This window comes from Brassica rapa, unplaced genomic scaffold, assembly GCF_000309985.2.
Source record: "Brassica rapa cultivar Chiifu-401-42 unplaced genomic scaffold, CAAS_Brap_v3.01 Scaffold0813, whole genome shotgun sequence".
Taxonomy (NCBI): Eukaryota; Viridiplantae; Streptophyta; class Magnoliopsida; order Brassicales; family Brassicaceae; genus Brassica; species Brassica rapa.
Genome location: NW_022610753.1, coordinates 18,204 through 28,116, shown reverse-complemented (window position 1 = coordinate 28,116; position 9,913 = coordinate 18,204). Strand labels below are relative to the sequence as shown.

The 9,913-nt window shown below is 46.2% G+C and overlaps 1 non-coding gene across 1 annotated transcript; it reads left to right on the top strand.

Annotated features, from left to right (window-relative positions):
• Window positions 1–9,053: 9,053 nt before the first annotated feature.
• On the top strand, window positions 9,054–9,160 carry LOC117131049. The gene has a single exon (XR_004454270.1). It is a non-coding gene; the product is annotated as a small nucleolar RNA R71 (small nucleolar RNA).
• Window positions 9,161–9,913: the final 753 nt, after the last annotated feature.

Sequence of the window (9,913 nt, the reverse complement as noted above, 5' to 3'; positions counted from 1 at the left end):
TTACAAGTTGCAGATCGCAAAAGCTAATAGTTCTCTTGTAAAAACTAGCGTAGAAAATAGAGTAGGTGGCGTCTTTAATGGAGGCGCCAATAGGTAGAAAAGAAATTAGGGGCAAAAAGCCTTAATTCCCAAAAATAAGCTCCTTATTTGTCGGGAGCAACCTCGATCACTCCGTCTGCTTGTTTCTGCTTGAGAACAGTCTCAGGACTGTTCGTCTTGAGTGTTCTCCGCAAAAATGCTCCAAAAGGACAGCTTCTCTTCAAGCACGCTCTCTTCATCTTCTACCAACTCCAGACCTGTAAAGATCAAAAGGACTAGACTGACTCGGATTAAGGACTCGAATCAATACAAAAACACCTATACAATGATGTGAAAAACACCATAATCAATTCCCCCAGACTTAGATCCTTGTTTGTCCTCGAACAAGGCAAGTATCAAGAACAGGAGAAAAGTTTGAAAGTGTGGGAACTCGCTTATTCTCAGCAACCATACTCTTACCACAAATCTCTGAACCATACAAGCAGTAGATTAGAACCACACACACTTACTGGAAACCCTGATCGCTGTTCACAGATCGGCTCCTTACTCTACATCTTGACCTGAAAAAGCGACACTTTCGAGACCAAACTCCATTTGTTCAATTAGAATTTTCGTGAACTTCTTGTCATGGGCGCTACTCAGGGTGGACGGTCTAGGTATGGAACAGGCTTTTTAATGGTGGAGTTAAGAGTGTTTAGGGGTTACCGATTTCTTAGAGGATGCAGGATATCGCACAAAATGGCAAGAGAGAACGGATCCATTGATGTCCACAGCCTCTACTCGTTTTTGCTCTCTCTCGAACGGTTGCTCTCTGTTCTGGAACAGTCATCAGACTGCTCTGCTCGCCCCCTTCTATGTTCTCCGAAAATTAGCCTAAACTTTTCTTGGCTTTCCCAGTGGCTCATGTTCCCTGAACTCATCTCCTTCTCCATCGTCAAATGCTAAAAATGAAAGGTATTTATTTATTTTTTATTTTTTTTATTTTTTTACTTTGATGGCATGAAAATAGAGATGAGGTGACGAAGAAGGAGGTAACATGTGATTTTAAGGAGGCCACTGGTGGATCCGATTCGCATCATTCTGCTATACTTGCACGATTCATTGGTCATGGAGTATTTGGTCCTTTGATCTGCTTGTTCTCCTTTCTGATTGAATTTCTGCAGCAGTAACGAGTAAGAGGCTGCGTTGATCCTTTCCTCTCCAACCTTTTTGCACATATCTGCACATATAACACTGAAAAACAAATGCCTGAAGTTGGAATGAAGGCTAAGGTACAAGGTGGGAACTAGCTAAAGATGAGCTAGCTACTCAGGAACAGCAAGATGGATATAAAGGATAAGAAGTCCTGAGTATAGGTCTCGTTTCCCTGATCTAGTACCCATAACAAGAAGAATTAAAGTCCAGATTAGGTTCAGATATAGTGGAGTTGAGTCTACCCAGTGTAACCTGATCGGTGGAGAACTTCTGGAGTGTCAAATGAGATAAGTCAGGGTGTTCCAGGTCCATGTGTGGGTCTTTCATCACTGCTAAGGTCACTGAATAAGAAGGTTAAAGCACGAGGTGGTTAAGAAATCATCACAAAATAAGGTCCTGATTACCACAATAAGTTTGACTGGACTGACTCGATCCTAGGGACTGACTCAATAAAAACATGGAAATCGTACAGAGTTTCTCCCCCAGACTTACTTCACACCATCCCTGGTTGTGAAAATAAATCGGAGGAGGCTAAAACACACCAAACCGAAAACAAATAGCAGGGAAATAAATAGTTCAGATGGATAAAACAAGGGAATAGGAATAGTCCGTTCGGACTCAGTCTGAATCGCCGCTGCTGGAGTGGCCGGCTGTTCTCCGGTTCCTCGGAAGTCTCTCTTCTCTAGTTGAAGTGCCCGCTGGTTCTTTGCCTGGGCGCCTTGTTCCTTGCGTCGTCTGCTCAACCTGACTTCTGATGCAGCCTCCAGTGAGTGCTCTGAGGATCCTCTTCATGAGGCTTTTTTTCTTCTGGGAGTCCACCATCCAACGTCTGTAGGCGTGGTCATCTGTAACATCCGTGAGGTCCTCTAGGTCGTAAGCACCATCAGCAGGTGGAGCCATGTCCTCCACATCATCCTGGCCGCATTCTCATCTGGAATTGGCGCACGGGGGTCGTCGCACAAGTGTTCTGCGTTGGGCAAGAACACTATGTTTTCCAAGGTTGTGAAGTCTGTTAACCCTGGAAGAGGGAGCTTGCAGTAGAGAGTGATCCCGTCCTTGTCTGCGAACTTGTATGTGCTTTCGTCGCGCAGGATGTGGCATGTGATCAAGTAGGCGGTGTCAATGTACTCAAGCTCAGGAACAACCGTGTAGGAATCCAGGTCGATGTTGAAGCGTTTGAACAAGGGTGTGAGAACACTGCTGCAGCGGTCTTTCTTGTCTTCCGTTCGGACCATGGAATCCTTGCGCTCAGAGAGCATCGTGATGAGAAGGAATCCAGGGTTTGTTTTCACAGTCTGTATCGGTATGACTCTGTCTCTACGGATCTCATCCTCGAGCCGGTGTATAGAACCTGCAGCTCTCCGTTTGTGACCTTGGAGGTGTGTTCCTTTGCGAATAGGATGTTCGAGACGATCTTGGCAATGATACGCAGAGTGGGGTTTCGGATTTGTGATTGATAAGCCTTGCGAGAAGTGAACTTCCCTGTCGCAATGAGATCCCAAAATGCGTTTGCTGGCGCGAACTTTTTGTCAACTGAGACCTCTCTTGGCGTGTCTGCGATCTCGAGTAGTTCGTTTAGATCGTGGAGAGAGATGGAGCAGAACTTGCCGTCAGCCATGAAGGAGAAGTAGCAGTTCTCGTACGTTGGCGCAGTTGGGTTCTGGTAAGTAATCTGAGCTGTTGCGAGCACTTGGCGAACCAAATCTGGATAGAGAACTTGGGCTTGGTAGCAGAGAGGAGCGAGGCCCATGACGTCGAGCGTCTCGAACACATCAGACTCGAGACCAAGAACAGCTAAGGTCTCCGCGTGAGCAAATCGTGTGGGCAGGATCTCTGCTGCGAGAAGCCTGTTGTACCTTGCTGCGGACTCCTTGTCCCACCCTCACAATTGTAGTCAAGGAGTAGTGGGTCATTGATGTTGATCGGTTGACCCTCAGCCTTGTTCGGCCATGGGTAGGAGGATGGGACGTTCGCGGAGTGAGAAGGCGTGGCTGCTCCACGAGAGGCCTTGAGTGCTTTAGGGTTCCTTGTTCTTGGAGGCATCTGCAAAACAAAATCAATTTCCAAATTAGCCATGCTCTACGGTTGTTCAGAAACGATGGGACATTCCAATCTCTCAATTCTGCCCAAGTCCAGCAATTCCTAAACAACCCACAACCGCTTAGGTTTAACATTTTGCCCTAACTCAATCGCAATTTCTCAAGAACCGCAATCAACAAATATGTTCCTATTCCGTTTAATCAAGCACAAATTAGACCTTAGTAGCAAATGTGAAATCTATAGCTACAATCTAACATCAAATCGCTAAGCAAAAGGTAACGAGGATTCGAGGAGACACTTCCAAACCGCGTTTTTGATGCGCGAAGGGGAAGGGGATCTGAGCGGTTACCTTGATCGGATAGGTGATTCCTGCAAAACCAAACCGATCTCGAGAGGATCCAAGAGATTAGAGCAAAATCGATGAAGAAGAATAGGAAATGAGAGTTTTCGATTTAGGGTTCCTTGAGGTTGGTTTGCGGCTCTAGATATAATGGGGGGGGGGGGGTAAAGTTAGTGGGCCTTAAATAGGCCATTTCCCATTTTCTCTTTTTTTTTTGTTCGAGCACTTACCTGGGAACAATCAGTGGAACAAGCGCCGGAGTGTTCTGCTGAGAAGTGCTCGATTTTCTTGATTTTCTTCCTGCAAGTTAGTTTTTGTTTTTTTTTTTTAAGAAATAAAAGAAATATTTACACTCACCAGTGGGTTGCCTCCCACCAAGCGCTTCTTTTCAGTCACTAGCTTGACTTTTGTGAGCCGATTAGGCTTGAAGGGGATCACTTAAGGGTATTTCTACACCTTCAGCGATTGTTGTATCAGCAAGGTAAGGCTTGAGGCGCTGCCCATTAACAACAAATTCTCCTCCTCTTGTGTCCAGCAACACAACAGCTCCATAGGGGCGAACCTCCTTGATGGTGAAAGGTCCTGACCATCTGGATTTTAGCTTTCCAGGGAATAGCTTAATCCTTGAGTTGAAGAGTAAGACCTGATCATTCGGAGCAAAACTTCTGCTGATGATCCGTTTGTCATGGAATGCCTTGGTTTTTTCTTTGTAGATTTTGGAGCTCTCATAGGCCAGATGCCTAATCTCCTCCAACTCATGGATCTGAATTGTTCGCCTCTCCTTAGCAGGTTGATATCGAAGTTAAGCAGCTTGACAGCCCAAGCTGCCTTATACTCTAGCTCCACAGGTAGGTGACATGCCTTGCCGTAGACCAGATGATAGGGAGTTGTCCCTAACGGGGTTTTATAGGCTGTTCTGTAGGCCCAGAGAGCGTCGCCAAGCTTGATGGACCAATCCTTACGCGTGGTATTGACTGTTTTCTGCAGAATGTTCTTGATCTCTCTGTTGGAAATTTCCACTTGGCCACTCGTTTGGGGATGATAGGCGGTTGCAACCTTGTGTTTCACGCCGTTCTTGCTCAGTAATCCTTGGAACACTCTGTTGATGAAGTGAGTTCCACCATCGCTGATAACCACTCTAGGTACTCCAAATCTTGGAAAGATGATGGAGGTGAACATCTTGGTTACAACTCGTGCGTCGTTGGTCGGACTAGCAATTGCTTCTACCCACTTAGAGACATAGTCGACTGCAACCAGGATGTACTCGTTCTTGTGAGAAGGTGGGAAAGGTCCCATAAAATCTATTCCCCAGCAGTCGAACACTTCTACTTCCAATATGTAGTTCTGAGGCATCTCATTCCTTTTGCTGACACTGCCCATTCGCTGGCATGCGTTGCATCTGGATATGAAAGCGTGAGCATCACTGAACATTGTTGGCCACCAGAATCCCGCTTGGAGAATTTTGGAGACTGTTTTGAATGTGGCGAAGTGTCCAGCGTAGGAAGATCCGTGGCAGTGGTGTAGGATCCCTGGAATTTCAGCCTCCGGAACGCATCGTCTAAAGATCCCATCCTTGCATTGTCGGTATAGATAAGGCCCATCCCAGAAGTAGTGTCTTGCTTCTCTTAAGAATTTCCTCTTCTCGTTCCCGTGAACTTCTGAGGCTCCTTTTCAGCAGCTAAGAAATTTGCAATCTCAGCAAACCACGGTAGATCAGGATATTGCTTCTGGATTGCTGCCACAAACTGCTCTGGTTGCGAAGGACAAGCTGTTTCTATGCGCATTGGTTGTTCCGCGTAGCAAAGACCAATCGCACTGACGTGTTCCACTGGTTGTTCTTCGTCAATCACTGTATCATCGTTTATTTTCATTCTGGAAAGGTGGTCCGCTACTCCATTTTCTACCCCTTCTTGTCTCTTATTTCCAGGTCAAATTCCTGGAGGAGGAGAATCCATCTCAGGAGTCGCGGTTTGGCATCTTTTTTCGTGAGCAGGTACTTGAGAGCTGCATGATCCGTGTGGACTATCACCTTAGACCCAACTAGATATGATCGGAACTTCTCAAAAGCATAGACGATGGCCAGGAGTTCCTTCTCTGTGGTAGCATACCTACATTGAGCTTCATCCAGTGTCTTGCTCGCGTAGTAGATCACATGGAGCTTTTTATCCTTCCGCTGTCCAAGCACTGCTCCCACTGCAAAGTCACTCGCGTCCGTCATGATCTCGAAAGGGAGGTCCCAATCTGGGGGTTGGACAACCGGTGCACTGACTAGAGCTCCCTTGATCGTGTGAAATGAAGCTAAGCACTCGTTGTCGAAATCGAACTTTGTTTCCTTGCAGAGCAGTCTAGTGAGTGGTCTTGCGATTCTTGAGAAGTCCTGGATGAATCTTCTGTAAAAACCAGCATGTCCCAAAAAACTTTTTATTCCCCTCACTGAAGTTGGGGGTTGCAGACTCATCATGATATCGATCTTTGCCTTGTCCACTTCGATGCCTTTTTCTGAAATCTTATGTCCTAAAACAATTCCATCTCTGACCATGAAATGGCATTTTTCCCAATTCAGCACGAGATGCTTCTCCTCGCATCGCTTCAGAACCCTGCACAAGTTTGACAAACAGACACTAAAGGAGCTCCCATAGACGCTGAAATCGTCCATGAAAACTTCCATTATGTCTTCAATTAGATCAGTGAAAATTGACATCATGCAGCGTTGAAAGGTCGCTGGAGCATTGCACAGCCCGAAAGGCATTCTCCTGTAGGCGTATGTTCCGTAAGGACATGTGAACGTCGTCTTTTCTTGATCGTCTGGGTGGATGGGAATCTGAAAGAAACCTGAATAACCATCTAAAAAGCAATAGTAAGGGTGGTTAGCCAATCTTTCAAGCATTTGATCAATGAAGGGAGTGGAAAGTGATCCTTGCGAGTCGCAGCATTCAATTTACGGAAATCAATGCACATGCGATGACCAGTTACTGTTCTAGTAGGGATTAATTCATTCTTTTCATTTGTTATAACAGTGATCCCTCCTTTCTTAGGCACTACATGAACAGGACTAACCCACTTACTATCAGAGATCGCATAAATTACACCAGCTTCTAAAAGTTTCATTATCTCTTTCTTTACAACATCTTTCAGATTTGGGTTTAACCTCCTCTGATGTTCTACAGAAGTCATTGATTCATCTTCTAGGTGTATTCTATGCATGCACAGATCAGGTGAAATGCCAGGTATATCAGCTAGAGAATATCCTAATGCCTTTCGATATTTTCTAAGTTCGCATAAGAGAAGAGCAGTTTCAGCATTGTTCAGATCAGCATTTACGATTACTGGGTATGTAGAATTTGGTCCAAGAAATGCGTACCTGAGCCCCTTAGGGAGTGTTTTGAGCTCGACTTTTGGAGCTTTGGATTCACTCCACGGGTCATTGTTCCTACTTGGTGGAACAGGCGCACTTGATGAGTCTGAGGCATTGTTCTCCCCCAGACTGAGATATGCCACTAATCTTTCCATGGTTCTGGCGGAGTCCAACATCTTAGCGTACCCATCAGCATCGATGTTCTGGACATTCTGTTCTGCTTCAGCTCTAGTCAAGGCTAGTTCCAGCGGATCATCTATAAGGATCTCCTCAATCATCTGGTCACTCGGTTCCAGCGGATCACCCTCCTCTTGGACAGTGAAGGTTTGTCCATCCAGCATAGGTTTCTTGAGCATCTGATTCATCTCGAACCTCATCACGATGTCTCCTAGGTGGAGATCGATTTTTCCCTGTCGCACATCTATGATAGCTCCGACAGTGCATAGGAATGGTCTGCCTAGGATCAGAGGATCCTTTGATTCTTCCTCGAGTTCCAGAACAATGAAATCGGCAGGGACAAGTGTGTTCCCAACCAGTACTTGGATATCCTCGATAATTTCGACTGGAGATTTCACTGATCGATCAGCAAACACTAGGGACATCCTGGTAGGTTTGAAATCCGTGAATCCAAGGCGCTTAGCCACAGAGTATGGCATGAGGTTGATGCTTGATCCCAGATCGACTAGCGAACACGAGAAGACTGTTCTCCCTATTTGGATGGATAGGACAAATTTTCCAGGATCACCCATCTTCTTGATCCTTTTGTTCTGGAGAACAGCGCTGCACTCTTTAGAGACCACCATGAACTCACTGTCATCGGTTATTTTTCCAGAAATCAGTCCTTTCACAAAGCTACTCATGGATGGCATCATCTGGATTGCACTCATGAGAGGGAGTCTAACTGTTAAGTCTTCCAGCATCTTCCTACATTTCATCTCCTCCTTGTCCTTGCGTGTGGCCTTAGCAGGAACAGGGTATGGAACCTTAGGCACATAGTAACGGGTGGGAACAGGTTCTACCGCTGGGCGAACAACCACAGTAGGCTGCTCTGTAGGGGTCGGAGTATGTTTAGCAGGAAGCTCTGCTTCTTCCTCGTCTGCTGGTGCGGTTACAGGTGGCTGTTCTGATTCTTTCTGCTTCCCCTTTTCAGCTGTTGTGAATCTCTTGGGTGCCAGATCAGTTAACTGCTTCCCACTCCTAAGCGCGACTGCATTACACTCCTTGGGATTTTTATCTGTTTTTCCAGGAAGAGTGCCTTGCTGTCTCTTCACACTCTCAGCAGTCTGAGCAATCTGAATATCCATCTGCCTCATATGGCTCGAGACATTATCATATTTGGCACTCAGGTCATTGAACATGTGATTCATTCGGGTATTGATGTCGTTTGTGACCTGATTCAATGCTTTTCCATGAATCTGCTGTCCTTGGAGCAGCTGGCTCATCATATTGGCGAGACTCTTCATCTCGTCCTGAGGAGCAGTTTGAGCAGGCTGTGCAGGCTGCTGGTTAGTCGGTTGTTTCTGGTTGTGGAACTGAGTATTCTGAGCTGGGCTGAGGACAAAGGTTCTTCCTTGATTTCCATACCCCCGTTGGTAGCCACTGTTCTGAACCTGATTGCCTTGAGCATTTTCTGCATTACCATCGGGTTTAGGGTTGTTGAACAGGTGGGGGTTGTTCCTCACGTTAGGGTTCGGGTGATAGTTCTTAAACTGCCATCCTTGCCCATTCACATAGCTAACCTCATGGTGGTCCTCAGTCGCATGGTCCGCTTCTGATGTAGTGTCTGTGGTTCCTTTATCCTGAGGAGACTCTTCCATGATGAAGACATGGTTCTGATTACTCTTAATCAGCTGATCGACCTTGGCGAAGAGCTCATCTATTTTGTTATTGTCGATGCTGTTCACCTTTTGGGTGCGGTCAGTCTCTCGGTTGCTGTCAGCTGAGCTTGAGGCCATGTTCTCAATTAATGCGAAAGCGCCTTGAGTGGATTGGGTCATGAAATCTCCATTACTGGCTGAGTTTAAAGCATTCATGTACTCCCAACCTACTCCATCGTAGAAAACTCCGAGTAGATAATCTTCTTCAAAACCGTGATGTGGGCACTCCCTGCGGTAGACGTTGAATCGCTCCCATGCGTCGCAGAACGGCTCATCTACCAGCTGTTTAAAGGTGGCGATCTTCTGTCTCAGAGCTGCCGTCTTTGATTTTGTGTAGAAGTGGCTCAAGAAAGCGGATCTGACTTGTTCCCATGTGGTGAGCGATCCAGGTTGTAGGGAATCTAGCCAGCGAGCAGCCTTCCCATCGAGAGAGAAAGGGAACAAGGTACACTTGATGTAATCTGGTGGTACTCCATTCGCCTTAGTGAACCCACACATCTTCTCAATGTTTTCAATGTGGTCCATCGGTATTTCCGCAGGAAGTCCGTTGAAGATCTTCCTCTGCACCAGACCTATCAAGGCGGGCTTGATCTCGAAGTCTTGTCTAGTGCAAGGTGGAGGGTTGATGGCGGATCGCGTAGCAGGTAGATTACGCAATAGATTCCTTTGGCCAATCTGATCAACTTCCTCCGGTGCATTCCGTTGGTTTGCAGCGTTTGCTTGGATAGTTTGCTGCATCTGCTGCATCTGTTGTTGCATGAGTGCAAATGCAGCAGTAAGATCATCCTGGTGATCACCCATGTTGGTGCTTGTAGGTCTAGGCAGTTGACGGTTCTGACGTTCTAATCTCGCTAGTTCTTCGTTGGTGAGCTGATGCAATGGTCCTTGTGCGTTGCTCCGAGTATGTCTACTGGTCATGCACCTGGATCATTAGCTGTAACAAGAAACAGAGGCGAGTTAGATATCTTAGACTTAAAATGAAACCGAAAAGTAGAGGTAAAAAAATCTGGTCCCCGTCGCAACGGCGCCAAAACTTGATACACTAAATATGAATCTTTGCTACTGCCA